The 25,336-nt window shown below is 38.7% G+C and overlaps 1 protein-coding gene across 8 annotated transcripts in view; it reads right to left on the minus strand.

Moving 5' to 3' along the window:
• Positions 1–25,336, minus strand: part of LOC121376917 (potassium voltage-gated channel protein Shaw-like) — a 238,419-nt gene that overhangs the window by 109,354 nt on the left and 103,729 nt on the right. For all 8 annotated transcript variants that reach the window (XM_041504720.1, XM_041504719.1, XM_041504716.1 and 5 more), the window contains exon 3: positions 19,736–19,790. The gene's annotated coding sequence lies outside the window, so the exon portion shown is untranslated. The remainder of the gene's footprint in view (positions 1–19,735; positions 19,791–25,336) is intronic.

The following is a 25,336-nucleotide window of genomic DNA, read 5'->3' on the forward strand; positions in this document are numbered from 1 at the left end:
TCTACCTGTAGCTACTAACAGATATCAGTACAACCAGAAACACAGGATTTTACTTAAGCAAACTGTAAAGGAACAGGGCTCGAACTTAACGATGGCAATGACAGCCATTGCTGACATTGTGGTATGGTGCATATAACAGATACCTTGCTACAAAGGGAAAAAAATGTAGCGGGTTTCCTCTCTGAGATTTCATGTAAAAATTACCAATTATGTTTGACAGTTGATGATTAATAAATAAATCAATGTGCTCTAGTGATGTCATTAAACAAAACGAACTTTGACATACAAGTCAAGACAAAGTGGCAGGGCAGAAAAAAAAAAAACCAGTCAGAAAACACATCCACCAAGACTGAGCTAAATCCCACCCCCTCAACAGTGAATGAAAGAAATGTTTTATTTAACGACGCACTCAACACATTTTATTTACGGTTATATGGCGTAAGACATATATGGTTAATGACCACACAGATCTTGAGAGGAAACCTGCTGTCGCCACTACATGGGCTACTCTTTCCGATTAGCAGCAAGGGATCTTTTATTTGCGCTTCCCACAGGCAGGATAGCACAAACCATGGCCTTTGTTGAACCAGTTATGGATCACAGGTCGGTGCAAGTGGTTTACAACTACCCATTGAGCCTTGCGGAACACTCACTCAGGGTTTGGAGTCTGTATCTGGATTAAAAATCCCATGCCTCGACTGGGATCCGAACCCAGTACCTACCAGCCTGTAGACCGATGGCCTAACCACTACGCCACCGAGGCCAGTCAACAGTGAATGAGGTGATAACCGAAAGAAATGTGCCGCACTGAACTATAGACTCCACTGTATAAGACGTCTCACTTATCAAGTGTTCTACACATCACATGTTGTGCAAACAAGCATATATATCTAGACAGATTTGATAAGGATTACCTCCCTTTCTAAAAAAGAAAATGTCTGAGTTGCTGATAATTGTCTGTAAACAACACTTGTGGTAGATAGTTTCTCTTTGTTTGAAAATCCACAGGGTTTATAACTAGTTCTGAGAATTTTAAAATCTATCTCGCAGTGTTAGGGGAGCTAGAATTTTTAATTCTATCTGGCCGTGTAAGGGAAGCTAGAATTTTTTATTCTATCTCGCTGTGTAAGGGGAGCTAGAATTTTGAATTCTATCGCACCGTATGTGTAAGGGATGCTAGAATTTTGAATTCTATCGCACCGTACATGTAAGGGGTGCTAGAATTTTGAATTCTATCGCACCGTACGTTTAAGGGGAGCTAGAATTTCGAATTCTATCGCATCGTACGTGTAAGGGGAGCTAGAATTTTAAATTCTATCGCACTGTATGTGTAAGGGGAGCTAGAATTTTGAATTCTATCGCATCGTACGTGTAAGGGGAGCTAGAATTTTGAATTCTATCGCACTGTATGTGTAAGGGATGCTAGAATTTTGAATTCTATTGCACCGTACGTGTAAGGGGAGCTAGAATTTTGAATTCTATCGCACCATACGTCTAAGGGGAGCTAGAATTTTGAATTCTATTGCACCGTATGTGTAAGGGGTGCTAGAATTTTGAATTCTATCGCACTGTATGTGTAAGGGATGCTAGAATTTTGAATTCTATCGCATTGTATGTGTAAGGAGAGCTAGAATTTTGAATTCTATCGCACCGTACGTGTAACGGGAGCTAGAATTTTTAATTCTATCTGGCCGTGTAAGGGAAGCTAGAATTTTTAATTCTATCTCGCTGTGTAAGGGGAGCTAGAATTTTTAATTCTATCTCGCTGTGTAAGGGGAGCTAGAATTTTTAATTCTATCTCGCTGTGTAAGGGGAGCTAGAATTTTGAATTCTATCGCACCATACGTCTAAGGGGAGCTAGAATTTTGAATTCTATTGCACCGTATGTGTAAGGGTGCTAGAATTTTGAATTCTATCGCACTGTATGTGTAAGGGATGCTAGAATTTTGAATTCTATCGCATTGTATGTGTAAGGAGAGCTAGAATTTTGAATTCTATCGCACCGTATGTGTAAGGGGAGCTAGAATTTTGAATTCTATCGCACCGTACGTGTAAGGGGAGCTAGAATTTTGAATTCTATCGCACTGTATGTGTAAGGGATGCTAGAATTTTTAATTCTATCGCACCGTATGTGTAAGGGGAGCTAGAATTTTGAATTCTATCGCACCGTACGTGTAAGGGGAGCTAGAATTTTGAATTCTATCGCACCGTATGTGTAAGGGGAGCTAGAATTTTTAATTCTATCGCACCGTATGTGTAAGGGGAGCTAGAATTTTGAATTCTCCTTCGCTGTGTAAAGGGAGTTGTATGACTCTTATCATGTAGCCCAGGATGTAGTCCAGTGGTAAAGTGCTCACTTGATGCGTTGTCGGTATGAGATCAATCCCCGTCGTTGGGCCCATTGGGCTACTTCTCGTTCCAGCCACAGTAACACGACTGGTATATCAAAGGTTGTGGTACGTGCTGTCCTGCCTGTGAGATGGTGCATATAAAAGATCCCTTGCTACTAATGAAAAAATGTAGTGGGTTTCCTCTCTAAGACTATATGTCAAAATTAACAAATGTTTGACATCCAACAGCCTATGATTAATAAATCAATGTGCTGCAGTGGTGTCGTTAAACAAAACAATCTTTTTAACTAATTGGCATGTAAATTGATATGGCATCTACCCGTGTATGGTATTAAAATGTCTTGCCTTAGTTTAAGTTAGGGGAGCAAGTAATAACTCCCTTCAAGTAATAACTCCCTTCAAGTAATAACTCCCTTCAACAACGCTTCTAGAAATGTTATAGAATCCACTAGCCATGGGATCAGAGATTTTTAAAATTTACTAGCTAAGATTAAAAATTCACTAGCCCTACTTAACTTTACTTTAAGTTAGTACAAATTTACTAAATAATAGTATTAATCGGAACCTAAGGAGGGAGATAGAGTAGGATATTCATATTTACAAAATAGACTTGATTTAATTTTTTAAAAATCACTAGCCGTTGGGCATGGCAATAGTAGTTATTTACTAGCCAAACATATAATATCATTAGCCATGGGAGTGCATGGGGCCACCATAATCTAGAAGCCCTGTCGGACATGGCAATAATAGTTATTTACTAGCCCAACATTGAATATCACTAGCCATGGGAGTGGGGCTACCATAATCTAGAAGCCCTGTCGGGCATGGCAATAGTAGTTATTTACTAGCCCAACATTGAATATCACTAGCCATGGGAGTGGGGCTACCATAATCTAGAAGCCCTGTGGTATATAAGCTAGGTCTGCTTTAACAAACCATTAGTACTGTCATTCTCCACCGACTTCATTCAAATGGAATCAACTCTCCGATACGATCAATCTCAGCTTGTGTACAGTGTATATCTGTATATCCTCCCATCCACGCACATGAAACAAAATGTCAGAAAGCTACAGCAGAAAAACAAAACCAAATGAAAGACTCACCGGTTGAGTTAATGGAGTGCTCTGAATCAGACCCCTTGCCGTTAGGGCCAGAAATATCAAAGCAATTACACTAACTCCTGAATACACTCGGTTTCTTTTATCATTGTCGGGATGTATAGCCCAGTGGTAAAGTGTTCGCTTGATGTGCAATCAGTCTAGGATCGATCCCCATTGGTGGACCCATTCGGCTATTTTTCGTTCCAGCCAGTGCTCCACAACTGGTATAACAAAGGCCATGGTATGTACTATCCTGTCTGTGGGATGGTGCATATAAAAGATCCCTTGCTGCTAATCGAAAAGAGTAGCCCGTGAAGTGGCGACAGCGGGTTTCCTACCTCAATATCTGTGTGGTCTGACGCCATATAACCATAAATAAAATGTGTTGAGTGTGTCGTTAAATAAAACATTTCCTTCTTTCTTTTATCATAGACATACGTAGGAAAAGAAAGGAATGGAATATTGGTTGAATGATCAACACATTTAAACTATGGTCGTTTATTGTTTAACATATTTTCATTTCATTTCAACTTATTTTCGTGCTTATATCCAATTAAGGTTCAAGCACGCTATCCTGGGCACACACACCTCAGCTATCTGGGCTATATGTCCAGGACAGTGGGTTAGTTGTTAGTGGTTAGTGAGAGAGAAGAGGGCATAGTGGCCTTACACCTACCCATTCAGTTGTTAAAACTCGCATTGGGTGGGAGCTGGTACCGGGCTGTGAACCCAGTACCTACCAGTCTTATATGTCGGATGGCTTAACCATGACATGCACCACCAAGGCCAGTTAACATATTGTTATTGTGATACTTGGTCAAGAGTGAGAAAGGAAAGAAATATTTGTTTAACAACACCTCAGCACATTTAAAAAAAAATGGTTATGTGTTGTCTATAACATTATTTTTGACACATGCTGTAGAGTGAAGTTTGTTTTAATTAACGACACCATTAGAAAGAAAGAAAGAAATGTTTTATTTAACGACGCACTCAACACATTTTATTTACGGTTATATGGTGTCAGACATATGGTTAAGGACCACCCATATATTGAGAGAGGAAACCCGCTGTCACCACTTCATGGACTACTCTTTTCGATTAGCAGCAAGGGATCTTCTATTTGCACTTCCCACAGGCAGGATAGCACAAACCATGGCCTTTGTTGAACCAGTTATGGATCACTGGTAGGTGCAAGTGGTTTACACCTACCCATTGAGCCTTGCGGAGCACTCACTCAGGGTTTGGAGTCGGTATCTGGATAAAAAATCCCATGCCTCGACTGGGATCCAAACCCAGTACCTACCAGCCTGTTGCCCGATGGCCTAACCACGACGCCACCGATGCCTGTGACACCATTAGAGTACATTTGTTCATCAATCATCAGCTATTGGATGTCAAATGTTTTGGTAATTTTGACGCTACCTTTTTTCCCATCAGTTGCAAGGGATCTTTTATAGGCACCATCCCACAGACAGGATAGCACATACCATGGCCTTTGGTATACCAGTCATGATGCACTGGCAGTGACGAGAAATAACCCAATGGACCCACCAACGGCGATCAATGAATATCAAAGCAATTGCACTACATGTAAGTCTTTAACACAGATGGTTTCTATGATAGACACACATAGGAAAGGAAAGGAATGTAGGTTTAACGATCAATATGTTGTCTAAAATATCATTATTTTGATACTTGGTCAAGAGTGAGAGAAGAAAGGAATATTTCTTTCATAACACCTTAATTAGCATAGTTTAAACTAAGTTAATTTGACATTGGTCTTTCGACATGAAAAGGAAAGGAATGGCCCAGACAAGGATTTCCTTTTAATATGTGCACAGTAATACGTGAAAAGTAGGTCACAGTTACCTAGTTATGGTACATGACATGCCACCATCCCAAGTTGTACTTTGCATGCAAAGTTTGATGATCCTATATGAGTTAATAAGAAAAATATGCTCCATGCAGAAACTACAAGTTTATTGATGGATAAAGAAAAAAAGAAATGTTTTATTTAAAGAGACATTCCTGACTTTTTAATGATTGTAATTACATATTAAATATATGTTTCTGCATAAAATATTAGTGGCTGTATATTAAACATGTTTTTGATTGTTCTAATATTTGTACTAGGTTAAATTTCATTTAATTTCCTAAAAAAATTTTTTTTCGTACATACAAAATTATTTGAAGACAAAATCCAGTTTGGGTTTCTTGCAAATATTAAGATGACCAGAAACACATTGAATATACAGACACTGATATTCTAAACAAGAAACCATATTTAATATGTAAATTTAATCGTAGAAATATTTTATTAGTTGAAAACATCTTACAATACAGCAAACTCAGGAATGTCCCTTTAACGACGTACTCAACACATTTTATTTACGGTTATATTGAGAGATATTGAGAGAGGAAACCCGCTGTCGCCACTCCATGGGCTACTCTTTTCGATTAGCAGCAAGGGATCTTTTATATGCACCATCCCACAAGCAGGGTAGTACATAGCATGGCCTTTGATATACCAGTTGTGGTGCACTGGCTGGAATGGATGGGCAATGCTATACCATAACAAAATCCATCAAAGGACAGGCTATAAAAAGTCCAGTGATCTAGCTACCATCTCTGTCCTGGATGGAGGAGCTGGCCGAGGCCGGCTCCTGTGCCCATGACAGGCGTGCGCTACAACAGCTTGTTCTGAATGTGCACGTTAAACCCTATGACCTGATCTGACCTCAGCTACCATCCGAGCTAATAGGAAAATTCCCACCACTAGCCAGTACAGTAATATTTGTTTTCATTAATTAGCAACTCTACAATATACACACTTTCTTAATAACAGTACACCGAATAAAGGTACAGTTGAACTTTGTTATCAGAGTTCTGATTATACTGGACCAGCAAGCTCAAAATACCGCTGATTTGAGGATAAACATGATACAGGTAGTTGTTACTACAGATCATTATTCCAGTGAGCAATGTTTTCCACCTCAAGATATCCCAAGCTCGGGACATTATAGTGGTTGAGATATTTTAATTTATAATGGTTGAGATAATGAAATTTGACTATTTTTAATTTCACCATAACAGATAATAATAGTAATTCTACAAAATTATTACCCATCAGAGCAGTCATTAGTGCTTATTTCATTACTAATTTGGTTTCAGTTCAACCTAAATAACCAGCCATACAGACTGGCCCAATTAAAGCAGCTCCTGTGTGAGATGACAAATCACAGAAACTGAACAAGTTCTGGGTATATCTGTAGGTATATCACTAGGTATCAGACCCCATGTAGCAGATGTAAGCACCTAAAGTTCAGTTTGTCATCCCCCGTGTAGCAGACATCCACCCCTCACACAGATAGGAAGAGAACGGTAATTGGTGATAACCTTCTGGCAATCGGACGCACACCCTGATGTCTTGCCAACAGGCCGCTACACAGGTATGATAAGGAAACAAGGCACTGTCTGTGGTGAAGCTGGTTCACAAGTTACGGGCTAGGTTACTGAACAAAGATAGGTTTGTTTAAAGAAAGACACCTAAGTACATTTTAAACTGTAGATATTTTGGTGTCTAACATGTGGTTATTTCGACATTTGGTCAACATTTGGTTGAGAGAGATATAGAATAAGATTTAGAAAGAGAAATGGAAAGAGAAATGGAAGGAGAAATGAAGGGAGGGTGGGAGGGAAAGAGAGAGAGAGCGAGAGAGCGAGCGAGAGAGAGAGAGAAAAAAAAAGAAGATAGATCTCTATCTATCGATCTATCTATCTAACATTGTTCTGGGGGTATTATAGATGTTAGACGTTCAATAGCCAAAGATTAAACAGTATTATATAGAGGGTGTTATAGATGTTAAACGTTCAATAGCCACTGATTAAACAGTGTTCTGTGAGTGTTATAGATGTTAGATTAAAGTGTTCCATAGGGGTGTTATAGATGTTAAGACGTTCAATAGCCACTGATTAACCAGTGTTCTAGGGTGTTATCAACATAGATCTGTGTGTGTGTGTGTGTGTGTGTGTGTGTTTGTGTGTATACTCCTTTTCTGCCAAGTGATTTATGAGCACTCTCTTAGTTTTCTTCGCCACAGCTCAGCATTTGAGTCATCCAAGTTAAACTGGTGAAATTAGAACCACGTGTACAGTAATTAGGTTCTTTTTCTAAATAGTTTTTATAGCCGAGAGACGTCAAGACGGCTTTTAATCAAAGGTACACGCTAATTATTATTCCTCTCCGACCAATTATGGCGAAAGATCTATGGAAATTAGTGTGTAGTTTTATGACACCTGAGTATCATGTTCAGTCAGTGCATGACTCTATAGGTGTCTATATATTTGGCAATTTTAATACATCAGTCTACAGTGCTAAAAAAAAAAAGAGGAAAGGAAGGTATAAAATTTGTTTTGTTTTTTTACCAACACCTCTAGAGCACATTAATTTTTTTTTTTAATTTTTTTTTTTTTTTTTTTAATACATGTTTATTGTCCCAGATCATATAGCAGTGTCAGGTTTGGGAGCCCTGAATCACTGCTTTACATTTGTATCCATGGTCTAAGCAGCAACAAACTGTTAAAAATAACAAAAACTAATAGAAACTGATTCAGGGTGAAGTTCAACTCATGTATACAGATGAACATGGACAGTGATCTATAATATAACTATTGTTATGATCCGAGATTTAAACGGGAACAGAGAAAGTATTGAATAAGAAGGATGAGAATCAGAAAAGGATTTAGAAGAAGAAGAAGAAGAAGAAGAAGAAGAAAAAGAAGAAAAACAAGAAAAATACAAGACAGATATAGATGGCATAAGAAGAAGGAAAGAAGTTGTTTTGAATTAAATAAGACATGAATCTCTGCGATCTCCAAACAGGACACGCACTAAATCAGTCACAATATATATTGCTACATGTATATATGTATACATTATATTTTCTTAATATTAATTATATCTATATTACTATCACTCACTCATTAAAGAGGTTGAGCCATGGGGACCATTTTTTAATAAATTTTTCATAATTGCATTTTTTAAATAGAATATATCTTTCTAGAGCACATTAATTTATTGATCATAGGCTATTGTATGTCAGACATTTGGTAATTTTGACATGTAATCATCAGAGGAAACCTGCTACATTTTTCTAATGCAGCAAGGGATCTTTTATAAGCACTTTCCCACAGACAGAAAGGCACATACTACAACCGGTTGTAGTGCACTGGTTGGAACAAGAAAAACCAAATCAGTTGAATGGATCCATCGAGGTGGTTTGATCCTGTGATGCAAGTGGCGCAAGCACCTCAAGACAGCACTCAACCGACTGAGCTAAATCCCGACCCACTTTTAGAAACACCAATATAGAAGGAAGGAAATGTTTTATTTAACGACGCACTCAACACATTTTATTTACGGTTATATGGCATCAGACATACATGTATGGTTAAGGACCACACAGATATAGAGAGAGTGGAAACCCACTGTCGCCACTTCATGGGCTACTCTTTTCGATTAGCAGCAAGGGATCTTTTATATGCACTATCCCATAGACAGGATAGCACATACCACGGCCATTGATGTACCAGTCATGGTGCACTGGTTGGAGCGAGAAATAGCCCAACGGGCTCACTGATGGGGATTGATCCCAGACAGACCGCACATCAAGCGAGCACTTTACCACTGGGCCAGATCCTGACCCAAACACCAATATAGAGTACATATATTGATTAAATCTGAACAACAAAAGCATAATATGTGATCAAGGCCGTATCTCTGTACAATGCAGTCAAATGGGCATTTGGCAAAATAGTGGTTGATTAATTTCCATGAATCTCTATCTATAATACGTCCCATCATTTAATTCTATAAAACTGTTTTTTGTAAATAATTTCAGTCTGGTTTGTCGTAAGAAGAAAAGTAAAAGTGTTCTGGAAATTAAAAAAAATACTAGAGTGATTTTTAGTATTTAGTATTTAAAAATCACTCTAGTAATCAGCTCGGAAATAAATAACTTTAGTAAATTTTATATTATGAAAAAAGGCGTTTTCTGTGGGACGGACTATATACCTTGCCTATAAGAAAGAAAGAAGTGTTTTATTTAACGACGCACTCAACACATCTTATTTACGGTTATATGGCATCAGACATATGGTTAAGGACCACACAGATTTTGAGAGGAAACCCGCTGTCGCCACTACATGGGCTACTCTTCCGATTGGCAGCAAGGGATCTTTTATTTGCGCTTCCCACAGGCAGGATAGCACAAACCATGGCCTTTGTTGAACCAGTTATGGATCACTGGTCGGTGCAAGTGGTTTACACCTACCCATTGAGCCTTGCGGAGCACTCACTCAGGGTTTGGAGTCGGTATCTGGATTAAAAATCCCATGCCTCGACTGGGATCCGAACCCAATACCTACCAGCCTGTAGACCGATGGCCTGCCACGACGCCACCGAGGCCGGTCGCCTATAAGAAGACATCATTTACTGAAGATTTCATCCTTAAAAGGGTATATACAGTTGTGATGACATGCACTCAGGAATCACTGTCATAACATCAGACACTGGATGTTAAACATCGGACACTGGATGTTAAACATCGGACACTGGATGTTAAACATCGGACACTGGATGTTAAACATTTGGCACTTCTATCACACTGTCTTCAGGGGGCGGGACGAAGCCCAGTGGTAAAGCACTCACTTGATGCGCAGTCGGTTTGGGGTCGATCCCCGTTGGTGGGCCCATTGGGCTATTTCTCGTATCAAAGGCCGTGGTATGTGCTATCCTGTCTGTGGGATGGTGCATATAAAAGAACCCTCGCTGCTAATCAAAAAGAGTAGCCCATGAAGTGGCGACAGCGGGTGTCCTCTCTCAATATCTGTGTGGTCCTCAACCATATGTCCGACGCCATATAACCGTAAATAAAATGTGTTGAGTATGTCGTTAAATAAAACATTTCCTTCCTTCCTTCCACTGTCTTGAGAGGAAACCCGTTCCATTTTTCCTAATAGCAACAAGGATCTTTTGTATGCACTTTCCCACAGACAGGACAGAACATACTACGGCCTTTGATATGCCAGTCATAAAGGCACTGGCTGGGATGTATTGGAAAAGCCTAACCGCATGGTCTGCTATATTTTCACACTAATAGCAAGGGATCTTTGAGGTTGATGAATTTTAGTAACGTGCCTCTATCCATGCATAGTTCTGGCACATCTATCCCACGTTCAGTCTGTGGCAAGGCCAGTGGCTGAGTATCAGACAGAAAATAATTAATTATACAGTCAATTTTGAATTGTTTATAATAGGGAGAAAAGGAAAAAAATTGTCGGTGGATATGTCAGCCAAAACCAAAACTGTAGCATATTAAAACCCAAGTTAATTATTTATTATTTCATGCATAAAAAGGGATCTTTAATATTCACCATTCAACAGACAGGATAGCACATACCATAACCTTTAATATAGCAATTGTGAAGCACTGGTATATTAAAGGTTATAGTATGTGCTATCCTGTCTGTGTAATGGTGAATATTAAAGATCCATTTTTGTGTGTCAGATAATTAATAATTAAACTGTGAAGGACTGGCTGGAATATGAGAAATAGCTCAATGAGCCCACCGATGTGGATCAATTTTAGATTCTTAAACAACAACAAAAACAACCATTTATACGTTTAGTAATTTTGGCACACAAAAAAAGGGACTGAATTACATGTGAATAAAACAAGCTGTTGCTTCAGTAAACATCAATCTGACATGTTGTCTACTGAGAGTGGAGTGCCCCAGGGGTCAGCGCTGAGCGCAGTGTTATTTGCTTTAATCGTTAATGTTTTAGCACAATACACCAAACACAGCTTAATTGATCTTTTTGCAGATGGCTGCACAATGACTAACAGTAAATTAATTATAGCGCTGTATTCTTCTCTTGGAATCCAGGTAAATGGACATTTAAATGGAACTGATTGCTGAGGCGCGTCATGTTGCCGAAATAAAATCACTCGGTTCGATCGGCAAAAGTGAAATTGATCGTAACCTATTCATAGGTGATGAACAAACAGAACATTCGACCTATGGCTAAATTACAGCAAAACATCAGTTCTCTTTTGATAGTGAATCAGATTGACAAAATTGTTAACATTTTAAAAATTGTATCTTAACACAAAGCAGAATCAAAAGGAAATTTTCACCATTTTCGTGACAGTTTCCATGAATCACAATCAGATGTTTCACCTAAAAGATGATCATAGTCTATTTGTTCTGTTTAACAATACCACTAGATCACATTAATTAATCATTGGGTCATTTTCTTTACAGTTTGTAGGATAATGATACTGATGATGATGTGTGTTTGTGTGTACATGCATCATGTGTGTACAGTGATAGAAATAAGCAGATTTTTTTTACTAGTCCATCGATCGGACAAATGCATCTAGAAATCTACTTGTCCAACAATATTTTCACTAATTTGTTCAAATAAAAGGTTTGTGTTATTCAAGTACCAGGATAATGTTTGTGATTGCTCAAAATGAAACTGGACAACCACCTAGGACATTTTGATTGTCTTAATAGATTTTCATTTCGCGGAGCAAATGGACAAGTGCTTATTTCTGTTCACTAACCAGACCCACATGAACCCTGAAAGTTTATTTAGTTTCCTCTCTAAACACGGAGTTCTCTTCACTAACCAGACCCACATGAACCCTTAGTTTAGTTTCCTCTCTAAACACGGAGTTCTCTTCACTAACCAGACCCACATGAACCCTGAGTTTAGTTTCCTCTCTAAACACGGAGTTCTCTTCACTAACCAGACCCACATGAACCCTGAGTTTAGTTTCCTCTCTAAACACGGAGTTCTCTTCACTAACCAGACCCACATGAACCCTGAGTTTAGTTTCCTCTCTAAACACGGAGTTCTCTTCACTAACCAGATCCACATGAACCCTGAGTTTAGTTTCCTCTCTAAACACGGAGTTCTCTTCACTAACCACTCATGCAAAGCACTCGCGCAAAGCACTCGCGCAAAGCACTCGCGCAAAGCTTGCTTGATGTGCAATAGGTATAGGATCCAGACAGTGCTCCACAACTGGTCTAACAAATGCCGTGGTATGTACTATCCTGTCCGCAGGGTGCTGCATATAAAAGATCCCTTGCTGCTAATCTCAAAGAAAGGAGCCAACCAAGGCTAGCACCTGTGCCCATGACAGGCATGCGCTACAACAGCTTACTTTGAATGTGCCTGTAAAAAAAACCATAACCTGACCTGACCTAACCTAATCTGAAAGACTAACCCATTGTGTGGTGGCAGCAGGTTTTCTCTCTTATTATCCAGGTGGTCCATCACCATATGACCTATGCCATATAACCAAATTAAAATGTGTTGAGTGAGTTGTTAAATAACATTCCTTTGCATTTGCATAAATACATCAGTGTGTGTGTATACATAAATACATGTGTGTATCATTACAATTCTGTTTGTAAATTAGCAGAAAAAAACAATATACATGTTTATTTTGCAAAATGCTAATCAACATGTGCAAAACTGCCAATAAGGATCGACGTGTACACACACACTCACACACATGATGATGTTTACATCAAACGTGGAATCTGCCAATTGCATGCACATGTGTGCTTAACAACAGAATTAGTGTAATAAAATATGGAACCTATGGTGGCCACCGTGACTTAATGAAGCAGATGTTGACAAACATCCCCTGATTGCATGTCTATAGGTCTGCTTATAGCTCTATCAATTCCAGATACATTATGCACAACACAATAAACAACATTCAGGTATCGGCCATTAACCCAATTTATTCACAAGTATGGACTGTTCCATAATTGATATCAGGGGTGGGTGGGTAGGAGGCAGCGTAATTATAATTTTAGGACTGGTCCACCTGTTGTTATTATTTTAATCATGCCTGCAGTGGTGGTTATATACATACACGTATATATGTCTGCCATATTTTTCTTCATGTATTTTGTGGGTGATGGGTATATTTGCCCTCTGGCCATCCCCACGTGATCGATATCAAGTGATTATTTTACAGAATAATGACATTTCCATTAAATTCATTATAATTAAACACCACCCCACTGGTCCAGCCTTAAGCTGCATCCTAACCGGATGCGTGCAACGTGAGCGATGCGAGCGACACGATAATATTTATATCCTAACCAGACGCAACCATATCGACAGTGGTAAAGCACACGCTTGATGCGCGGTCGGTTTGGGATCGATCCCCGTCGGTGGGCCCATTAGGCTATTTCTTGCTCCAGCCAGTGCACCACGACTGGTATATAAAAGGTTGTGGTATGTGCTATCCTGTCTATGGGATGGTGCATATAAAAGATCCCTTGCTGTTAATCAAAAAGAGTAGCCCATGAAGTGGTGATAGCAGGTTTCATCCTTCAATATCTGTGTGGTCCTTAACAACATGTTCGATGACTAATAACTGTAAATAAAATGTGTTGAGTGCATCGTTAAATAAAACATTTCCTTCCTTCCTTCAGGGACTTCTTATTAAAACTGTTATCAACAGTTGAAACGGCCAAGTAAAAGTTGTTTAGTTAATATGTAAAATAGAAACAATTCCTATCAGTATTGTGTTGCACACTTGACTACATCAATCTGTCGCATCATACATGTGCGGTTAGGATGCAGCAATTAATTGAAATAAATGGTTTCTAAAAAAAATTGCTTGCGTCGCACGCGTCCGGTTAGGATACTATCTTATATAGCAATGCAATTTTGTTTATTTCTCAATGAACGCAAAAATTACATTGTCCCAGAAAGTCATCAGGTAGGTCAGGTCAGGTCAGGTCAGGTCAGGTCATAGGTTTTAATGTGCATATTTAGAGCAAGCTGTTGTAGCACATGCCTGTCATGGGTGCATGTGTCAACTTGTGTCGGAAAGTCATATCTGATGTCTCCTTATATTTGTACTTTATATAATGGGGCATTATTACTCAAGAACTGGAAAAGAATTCAAAATAAAATCTAATATTTTTTGGTGTTTTTATTAGTATATATGTTTTCAATTTCATTATAAAGATTGCTTAGAACTTTTGTTTGTTCGTATACCCCGATGAATTGAAAACACTAATATTAAACAATGGAGTTCATTTCAGTGGGATACATCATAATTAAAATTTCATGCAAAGTGGATCTCAAGCATATATTACCCTGAAGACTTGAAATCCACTTTTTTTGTCTCAAATTTTAATGACAGGTATTCTACTATTCACGTGGGCGGGATGTAGCCCAGTGGTAAAGCACTCGCTCGATGCATGGTCGGTCTGGGATCAATCCCTGTTGGTGGGCCCACTAGGCTATTTCTCGTTCCAGCCAGTGCACCACAACTGGTATATAAAAGGCTGTGGTATGTACTACCCTGTCTGTGGGATGGTGCATATAAAAGATCCCTTGCTACTAATTGAAAAGAGTAGCCCACAAAGTGGCGACAGTAGGTTTCCTCTCTCAGTATCTGTGTGGTCCTTAACCAAATGTCTGATGCCATATAACTGTAAATAAAATGTGTTGTGTGCGTCGTTAAATAAAACATTTCCTTCATTCCTTCTACCATTCATCTACATCACCACCACAGAAAAAAAGAAGAAAAAAAACAAATATCTGGAAAAAACCCAAAACTTCTGCCGAATTAAATGTTTTGCCTACAATAACCTGTGATGAACATGTATCTACAAATCACTGTGCAACTTCAAACCAAGTTTCACAGACAGAGGACTTATAGTTTGTAAGAAACTGATCTAAATGCAAAATGTATAACTTTAAACTTTAATGCAAAAGTTGATGCCACTGTCGGAATAGTACTACATGTACCTATATTTCACTGTTTTGCTTTGTAAAGACAATAATTAAGACAAAAATGTAGATAGTATTAAACCCTCTTAATGTCTATGGGGTTTTATCCTGTATCCTGTCCCGCAGAGAAGATATAGCACACAGTGTGTGAGTTTGAGGACAGTCCAGGAGCCCGAGGCTCGCAAACAAATCATGTAGGACCCTAACTAGCTTCGCTAGCATATGAGACTGCATGGCTCGTAAAAGTTATTTGTACAAATTACATTGATTCTTCGAAAGGACACAGTCAACTTACATTGTATACCTCAAAATACTGGGAAATCACAGTCTTGAATAGTGATCTTTTCGGTGGTTTCATGCAAAACATTTAGTGTGTCTTCTGTTCTACTGGAGACGCACGGCAGGGCTCGCTGGGTTGGTGGTGGGCTCTAAAGATTTACAAACAGGGAGTCCTTATGACACTTAATTTTTTTAAACCAAAATCGCACACTGGCACATACTATGGCCTTTGATATACCAGTCATGGTGCCCTGGCTGGAAAGAGAACTTTACTTTGTACATTTTTGGAGACAAAATGTAGATAGTATTGAATCTTATTAATCTGAATGTACTTGTACTTCACCATCAAATCTTATCAGGAAAAAAACAAGAGAGACAGCTAGTTGAGAACATTGCAGAGATTATCCGATTGTAAATGCAGTTACATCAAAGGACGAGTTTCCACAGCCAGGAATAGAATCTGGTCCCGACGCTTCGAGGGGAAATCAATGGCCGAGCACCCTTGGGCAAAATGAACCGGAGAATAATGACAGACTGAATTCAGTATTAATTGTTATAAAATCAGGTTCAATGTCCTTGTGCTTGCACAACACACCTGCCACCTTTCCGAGACAGGGCCGACATCGGTCACAGAGGTGTAACATATGTAAACGTTTAGCCACTGGACTTGAGGCTGGTGGGTGCTGAGTTCGTATCTCAGTACCAGCTCCCATCCAGAGTGGGTTTAAATTTTCAGTGGGTAGGTGCAGGGCAACTACACATAATTTCCCTCTCACTAACCAATGGGTGGGACGGAGCCCAATGGTAAAGCATTCACCTGGAGCATGGTCAGTCTAGGATCGATCCACATTGGTGGACCCACTGTGCTATTTCTCATTCCAGCCAGTGCATCACGACTGGAATATAAAAGGCTGTGGTATGTACTACCCTGTCTGTGGGATGGTGCATATAAAAGATCCCTTGCTACTAATTGAAAAGAGTAGCCCACAAAGTGGCGACAGTAGGTTTCCTCTCTCAGTATCTGTGTGGTCCTTAACCAAATGTCTGATGCCATATAACTGTAAATAAAATGTGTTGAGTGCGTCGTTAAATAAAACATTTCCTTCATTCCTTCTACCATTCATCTACATCACCACCACAGAAAAAAAATAGAAAAAAAAAATTTCTGGAAAAAACCCAAAACTTCTGCTGAATTAAATGTTTTGCCTACAATAACCTGTGATGAACATGTATCTACAAATCACTGTGCAACTTCAAACCAAGTTTCACAGACAGAGGACTTATAGTTTGTAAGAAACTGATCTAAATGCAAAATGTATAACTTTAAACTTTAATGCAAAAGTTGATGCCATTGTCGGAATAGTACTACATGTACCTATATTTCACTGTTTTGCTTTGTAAAGACAATAATTAAGACAAAAATGTAGATAGTATTAAACCCTCTTAATGTCTATGGGGTTTTATCCTGTATCCTGTCCCGCAGAGAGGATATAGCACACAGTGTGTGATTTTGAGGACAGTCCAGGAGCCCGAGGCTCGCAAACAAATCATGTAGGACCCTAACTAGCTTCGCTAGCATACGAGACTGCATGGCTCGTAAAAGTTATTTGTACAAATTACATTGATTCTTCGAAATCAACACAGTCAACTTACATTGTATACCTCAAAATACTGGGAAATCACAGTCTTGAATAGTGATCTTTTCGGTGGTTTCATGCAAAACATTTAGTGTGTCTTCTGTTCTACTGGAGACGCACGGCAGGGCTCGCTGGGTTGGTGGTGGGCTCTAAAGATTTACAAACAGGGAGTCCTTATGACACTTAATTTTTTTAAACCAAAATCGCACACTGGCACATACTATGGCCTTTGATATACCAGTCATGGTGCCCTGGCTGGAAAGAGAACTTTACTTTGTACATTTTTGGAGACAAAATGTAGATAGTATTGAATCTTATTAATCTGAATGTACTTGTACTTCACCATCAAATCTTATCAGGAAAAAACAAGAGAGACAGCTAGTTGAGAACATTGCAGAGATTATCCGATTGTAAATGCAGTTACATCAAAGGACGAGTTTCCACAGCCAGGAATAGAATCTGGTCCCGACGCTTCGAGGGGAAATCAATGGCCGAGCACCCTTGAGCAAAATGAACCGGAGAATAATGACAGACTGAATTCAGTATTAATTGTTATAAAATCAGGTTCAACGTCCTTGTGCTTGCACAACACACCTGCCACCTTTCCGAGACCGGGCCGACATCGGTCACAGAGGTGTAACATATGTAAACGTTTAGCCACTGGACTTGAGGCTGGTGGGTGCTGAGTTCGTATCTCAGTACCGGCTCCCATCCAGAGTGGGTTTGAATTTTCAGTGGGTAGGTGCAGGGCAACTACACATAATTTCCCTCTCACTAACCAATGGGTGGGACGGAGCCCAATGGTAAAGCATTCACCTGGAGCATGGTCAGTCTAGGATCGATCCACATTGGTGGACCTACTGTGCTATTTCTCATTCCAGCCAGTGCATCACGACTGGAATATCAAAGGTTGTGGTAAATGCTATCCTGTCTGTCGGATGGTGCATATAAAAGATCCCTAGCTACTAATGGGTTTTCAAGGAGCTACCTTACAATCAACTAAGTCAAATCAACCAATTGGCTACATTTTCAATTCTGATGAACCATTCTAAATTATGCGTCAAAATTACCTTCAAGAAACTATGCAACATTTCCTATTTTGCTTTAATCCTACAGGACATTTGCATATTCAAGAGCGCACCAAAACCAACCCTCGCCCGCTACCGACCCTGGTCGGGCTGCTGGTACTCTCTTGTACATGCCAGTGTGAGTGCATGACTCCCTCTCCCACCCACCCCAAACCTCTGCTACAACAGCTTGTTCTGAATGTGCATGTTAAAACCTATGACCTGACCTGACCTTAATGGAAGAAGGAAGGAAATGCTTTATTTAATGACCCACTGAACACATTTTATTTACGGTTATATGGTGTCAGGCATATGGTTAAGGACACCACACAGATATCGAGAGAGAAAACATGCTGTCGCCACTTCATGGGCTACTCTTTTCGATTAGCAGCAAGGGATCTTTTATATGCACCATCCCATAGAAAGGATAGCACATACCACAGCCTTTGATATACCAGTCGTGGTGCACTGGCTGGAATGAGAAATAGCCGGGGATTGATCCCACACCGATTGCGCATCGAGCAAGCGCTGTACCCCTGACCTTAATGGGTTTCCTCTCTAAGACTATATGTCAAAATTACAAAATGTTTGACATCCAATAGCTGATGATTAATAAATCAATGTGCTCTAGTGGTGTCATTAAAAAAAACCCCACCAAAAATCTCACTAACCACATAACTAAACAGACAGCCCAGATAGTGAGGTGTGTACCCAGGACAGTGTGCTTGAACCTTACTTGAATAGATATAAAAATAAGTATGAATGAAAATAAGAATTAAAAAGTATAAACATTTAACTATTTAAAATGTATTTTCAAGCACTTGAAGAAAAAAACCAAAAACAACAAAACAAAAACAAAAAACGGTGTCATGGTTAGGCCATCGGTCTACAGGCTGGTAGGTACTGGGTTTGGATCCCAGTCGAGGCATGGGATTTTTAATCTGTGTGGTCCTTAATCATATGTCTGATGCCATATAACCGTAAACAAAATGTGTTGATCAGTGCGTCGTTAAATAAAACATTTCTTTCTTTGAAGAAAAAAATTCAATACTTGGATAGAAATAAAAATAAATATGCATAAAAATAAGTATAACAAATATAAACATTTAACTATTTAAAATGTATTTTTAAGCACATCCATTAAAAACATCCAATATTCTGGATCATATTTCTTTAAAGGAATTGCAGTACTTCCTAAAAATAGCCGACATGTGGTGTCTTTCAATATCACAGTAATATTCACAGAATTTATTCTGAGATACAAATTGCTTTGAAATGCATGCACAAATGAATGATGGTGTGCAAACCTGTAGGATGATATGAGGAAAGACTGCGGTTTTCTGTTTTCCTGCATATAATCTACACCATCAGTCTGAAATTCACAGCACGAACTGTGATGCCATCAACAGAACAAAGGGAAAGTATGAGCGATAAAAGCTGAAACGTCATCTCAGTAACTCACCTCAAACAGTGTATAGCTTGGAATGAGAAGGAAAGAGCATCAGAATTGAACAAGCCTGCAAAAACAAAAGAAATATGATGCAAGATAAACCTTCAAAGAACCCTACTCGTATACAGGTAACCACCCAAATGCATGTAGATAACTGTGCAGAATGTGTTTATTGTATATACACACACAGAGTCAAATTATACTGTCTTGAATTTATTTAAATACATACACAGTCAAATTATACTATCTCGTTATCTGCAATCTTGAGAGCCCAGGATATTTTGAGGTTGAGAAAGTGTTCCGTGGTATAATGTACACCACCAACAGCCATATTTGTTTTGGGGTTTTGGTTTTTTTTATTTATTATGGACTCCTCAAAAGTGATGAAATACTGTCTGATAGGGCATAGCCCAGTAAGGTATTTTTTAATTAGTGGGCTATTGTTAACTCAACTTCTCCAATTGTCCACGGCAACCAGCAGTGCTGTGGAGATTGCCATGTAGTTTTTCATTCACCACAGCACTTTTTTACTTTTGGACCATATTCTGTGTTTTTTCAGGGACCATTTTTTTTTGCCATTGATATTTTCTTAATTGCAGGGGTTGTCATTAGGGTACTGTCGAGTTAAATATTGTCCTGTGTGCTATTGTCTGGAAGGGCATAGTCCAGTGGGCTATTGTCTGGAAGGGCATAGTCCCGTGGGCTATTGTCTGGAAGGGCATAGTCCAGTGGGATATTGTCTGGAAGGGCATAGTCCAGTGGGATATTGTCTAGCAGTGAATAGTCCAGTGGGGTATTGTGTGGCAGGGCATAGTCCAGTGGGCTATTGTCTGGTAAGGCTACTGGGGTATTGTCTAGTAGGGCATAGTCGAGTGGGGTATTGTCTTGTAGGACATAGTCCAGTGAGGTATTGTCTGGTAGGGCATAGTCCAGTGGGCTATTATCTGGAAGGGCATAGTCTAGTGGGGTAATGTCTGGTGGGACATAGTCCAGTGGGCTATTGGGGTATTGTCTGGTAGGACATAGTCTAGTGGGGTATTGTCTGCTAGGATATAGTCCAGTGAGGTATTGTCTGGTAGGGCATAGTCCAGTGGGCTATTGGGGTATTATCTGATAGGGCATATTCTAGTGGGGTATTGTCTGGTAGGACATAGTCCAGTGGGCTATTGGGGTATTGTTTGGTAGGACATAGTCTAGTGGGGTATTGTCTGGTAGGACATAGTCCAGTGGGGTATTGCCTGGTAGGACAGTCTAGTGGGGTAGTGTCTGGTAGGACATAGTCCAGTGGGGTATTGCCTGGTAGGACAGTCCAGTGGGGTATTGTCTGGTAGGACATAGTCTAGTGGGGCATTGTTGGGAATTGTGTGGTAGGACATAGTCCAGTGGGGTATTGCCTGGTAGTGAATAGTCCAGTGGGGTATTGTCTGGTAGGGCATAGTCCAGTGGGGTATTGTCTGGTAGGGCATAGTCCAATGGGGTATTGTATGGTAGGACATAGTCCAGTGGGGTATTTTGTGATAGGACATAGTCCAGTGGGGTATTGCCTGGCAGGACATAGTCCAGTGGGGTATTGTCTGGTAGTGAATATTCCAGTGGGGTATTGTCTGGTAGTGAATAGTCCAGTGGGGTATTGTCTGATAGGGCATAGTCCAGTAGGATATATTGAGGGAGTCACCCACACTGGTTGGGGGTCACCACACAGGCTTCAAGTCATGTTAAGATGGTGGGAAAAAACAAGAAGTGTGATGGGGGGGGGGGGGGGGGCATGGGGGTGGCCTCTGCCACCACCACTGAGTATATCAAACAAGCAATTTATGTGGTTATTCCAATTTTCCACAATTTTGTACTTTTATGTTTTGTAAAAGTACTTTTTATCATGCATCATACGTTATCTGCCAAATGTCAGGACACCACTGTAATAATTATAGCTTCTGATTAAAAAATGTGCTGGGACGTCGTTAAATAAACATTCCTCTCCTCTTTTCCTCCAATATCCATTCCAATTAACATCTATTTCTAGTGAGACCTTCAAACGAAAGGTGATCAACTTTCCCTCTGTGAAATTAAAACAAAATAAACACAGACCTCTTCTGGCTCACACACACATATAACACCATTGTACATGTGTGCACTCCCAGCTCCCCTGTTAATTGTGCAGACAAGATTTGAGTGCAACTGGCAGAAAGTTTAAACGAAAGAGTAATTAATTATACCACGCAGGCAGACAGAAGTAATGAGTACAGTCGACTTATGCGTATCATAAATTGTAACCTCTTGCTCCATTGTAAATCTCAGGGTTTTTTTAAATGTACTGGAGCACTGCCACATTCAATATTGTATACTTAGGCCTGAAGAGAAAAGGCAAATTTGTAAAAAAAATTATAAAAATAGATTACACTCCTTTCCCCCCAAAATATACATTAAGTACTGATTTGTCAGATAATCAGTTTTAATAAAGTTAATCAGTTTTAAATTTAATACTAAATACCGAATTAGTGTGGTAAATACTTTCCAGTTATTCAAAGACAGCGTTATAAAGACTGACAGCTGTATATGGTTGATATTACTTTCCAGTTATTCAAAGACAGCGTTATAAAGACTGACAGCTGTATATGGTTGATATTACTTTCCAGTTATTCAAAGACAGCGTTATAAAGACTGACAGCTGTATATGGTTGATATTACTTTCCAGTTATTCAAAGACAGCGTTATAAAGACTGACAGCTGTATATGGTTGATATTACTTTCCAGTTATTCAAAGACAGCGTTATAAAGACTGACAGCTGTATATGGTTAATATTACTTTCCAGTTATTCAAAGACAGCATTATAAAGGCTGACAACTGTATATGGTTAATATTACTTTCCAGTTATTCAAAGACAGCATTATAAAGACTGACAGCTGCTTGGTAAATATTACTGGTACTTTCCAGTTATACAGTGTCAGTATTATATATAAGGCAACAGTGTATGCAGTGCAGCTATGAAAATTAAACTATTTCCAATGAGAACAAGGCCTCACATTTGGTAGATAAATGAGAAATTTAGCAAATAAAGAGGCCAAGGTCATTTAATTGGACTCAACTGATGGAGATTTTTTTAGGGCAAAAATTACAGCCAGAAGGCAGGGAAACAAGGCAAACTTCAACAAGAGTATTAATACAATACAACAGTACCCATTCTAAAAAATGCTGTACTGATTGGAATGAGAAAAAACCCAATCAGTTGAATGGATCCACTAAGGTGGTTCGATCCTGCGATGCAGGCACCTCAGATGAGCGCTCAACCGACTGAGCTAAATCCTGTCCATTCAAACTGTGTTGAGAGCATCATTAAATAAAACATTCCTTCCTTGCTTGTAAAGCGTTCGCTTGATGCGCAGTCGGTCTGGGATCGATCCCCGTTGGTGGGCCCATTGGGCTATTTCTCACTCAAACCAGTGCACCACGACTGGTATATCAAAGGCTGTTGTATGTGTTATCCTGTCTGTGGGATGATGCATATAAAAGATCCCTTGCTGCTAATCGAAAAGAGTAACCCATGAAGTGGCGACAGCGGGTTTCCTCTCTCAATATCTGTGTGGTCCTTAACAATTTGTCCAATAACATATAACTGTAAATAAAATGTGTTGAGTGTGTTGTTAAATAAAACATTTCCGTTATTCATTCCTTCCTTCCTTGCTTGGAACTACTGCTGAGTTACATATTATGTATGTACAATGTATAAGTACAGCCATTTTCCCAGTGACAGTGAAGATGGTATCATGACAGCTCTTCCTGTTTAGACCAAGCACAATTTTTTTCTATTCTGTGAACACGTACATGTTTAACCTGATTCAGAGCCTAGTGGAATGTTGTTTAAGAAAATTGACATTGTTTATATATGTAGCGTCAGACAGATTTCTGGTTGCATTTCACAGATACAAGTTAACAGAAGCAAGCAAGCGTTAATTCGCACTTGGCTTGTCTCACGCTATATACCTCAAGATACACCAACTTGGCTTGTCCAGGTCTATGAGTCGAGTCATCATAAATGGGGCATATTATGTTGATAGCTAAGATTGTTCTACTTGACAAGATATCATAAATAGGGCATATTATGTTGATAGCTAAGATTTTTCTACTTGACAAGACATCATAAATGGGGCATATTATGTTGATAGCTAAGATTTTTCTACTTGACAAGATATCATAAATGGGGCATATTATGTTGATAGCTAAGATTGTTCTACTTGACAAGATATCATAAATGGGTCATATTATGTTGATAGCTGAGATTTTTCTACTGAACATTATATAAATGGGGCATATTATGTTGATAGCTAAGATTTTTCTACTTGAGAAGATATCATAAATGGGGCATATTATGTTGATAGCTGAGATTTTTCTACTAAACATTATATAAATGGGGTATATTATGTTGATAGCTACGATTTTTCATTTGAACATTATATAAATGATAGCTAAGATTTTTCTATTGAACATTATATAAATGATAGCTAAGATTTTTGTACTGAACAAGACATCATAAAAAGGGCATTTTATGTTGATAGCTAAGATTCTTTTTCTTATTTAACAAGACATCATAAATAGGGCATATTTTGTTGATAGCTAAAAATGTTCTGAACAAGACATCATAAATTGGACATATTATGTTGACAGCTGTGATTTTTCTACTTAACATGACATCATAAATGGGGAATATTATGTTGATAGCTATGATTTTTCTACCGAACAAGACATCATAAATGGGGCATATTATGTTGATAGCTGTGATTTTTCTACTTAACAAGATATCATAAATGGGGCATATTATGTTGATTATGGACAGGATTTTTCAAGTTAACAAGATAACATAAATGGGACATATTTCGTTGATAGCTAAGATTTTTCTACTTAACAAGGAATATTTTGTTGATAGCTAAGATGTTTCTACTTAACAAGATATCATAAATTATGCATATTATGTAGATATCTATGATTTTCATACTGAACAAGACATCATAAATGCAACATATTTTATTGATAGCTATGATTTTTCTACTTAACAAGACATCAATGGTGCACATTATGTTGATAGGTCAGATTTTTCTATTGAACAAGACATCATACATGGGACATATTATTTTAATAGCTATGATTTTCATACTGAAAATAGTAGCTATTTTGTAAACAAATTTTATTTTTTTTTTTTTTTTGTCAATTCTTGCTCTTTCATCTGCAATATTTGCTATAGAATCTGCTTGCTTGAAGGGATGGGACGAAGCCATTTATCCTGCAACCACTGTTTCTACTGACAGAATATGATGACAGTCATATACATGTAGTAGCAGAACATGACTTGTGATATAACTCCTGTGATGTCACACACATAGCTATATTGCAAAATCGCTCGTTTGAACTCTAGGTCATCATACAATTTAGCTGACATAACAGAAATAATAGCTTTTCCCCTTAATTTTTATGGTCTGCAGGATAAAGATGATAACTAGTTAATGATGTAGGATTTCGGCTTTATCCTGTTCGTCAATAAGAAATTGCCATTCTTACCATCACAGGATAAAGCCATTAATATTCTATGTCATTAAGTAGTTATTCTCTATTTATACTTCTCA

This window comes from Gigantopelta aegis, chromosome 7, assembly GCF_016097555.1.
Source record: "Gigantopelta aegis isolate Gae_Host chromosome 7, Gae_host_genome, whole genome shotgun sequence".
NCBI lineage: Eukaryota > Metazoa > Mollusca > Gastropoda > Neomphalida > Peltospiridae > Gigantopelta > Gigantopelta aegis.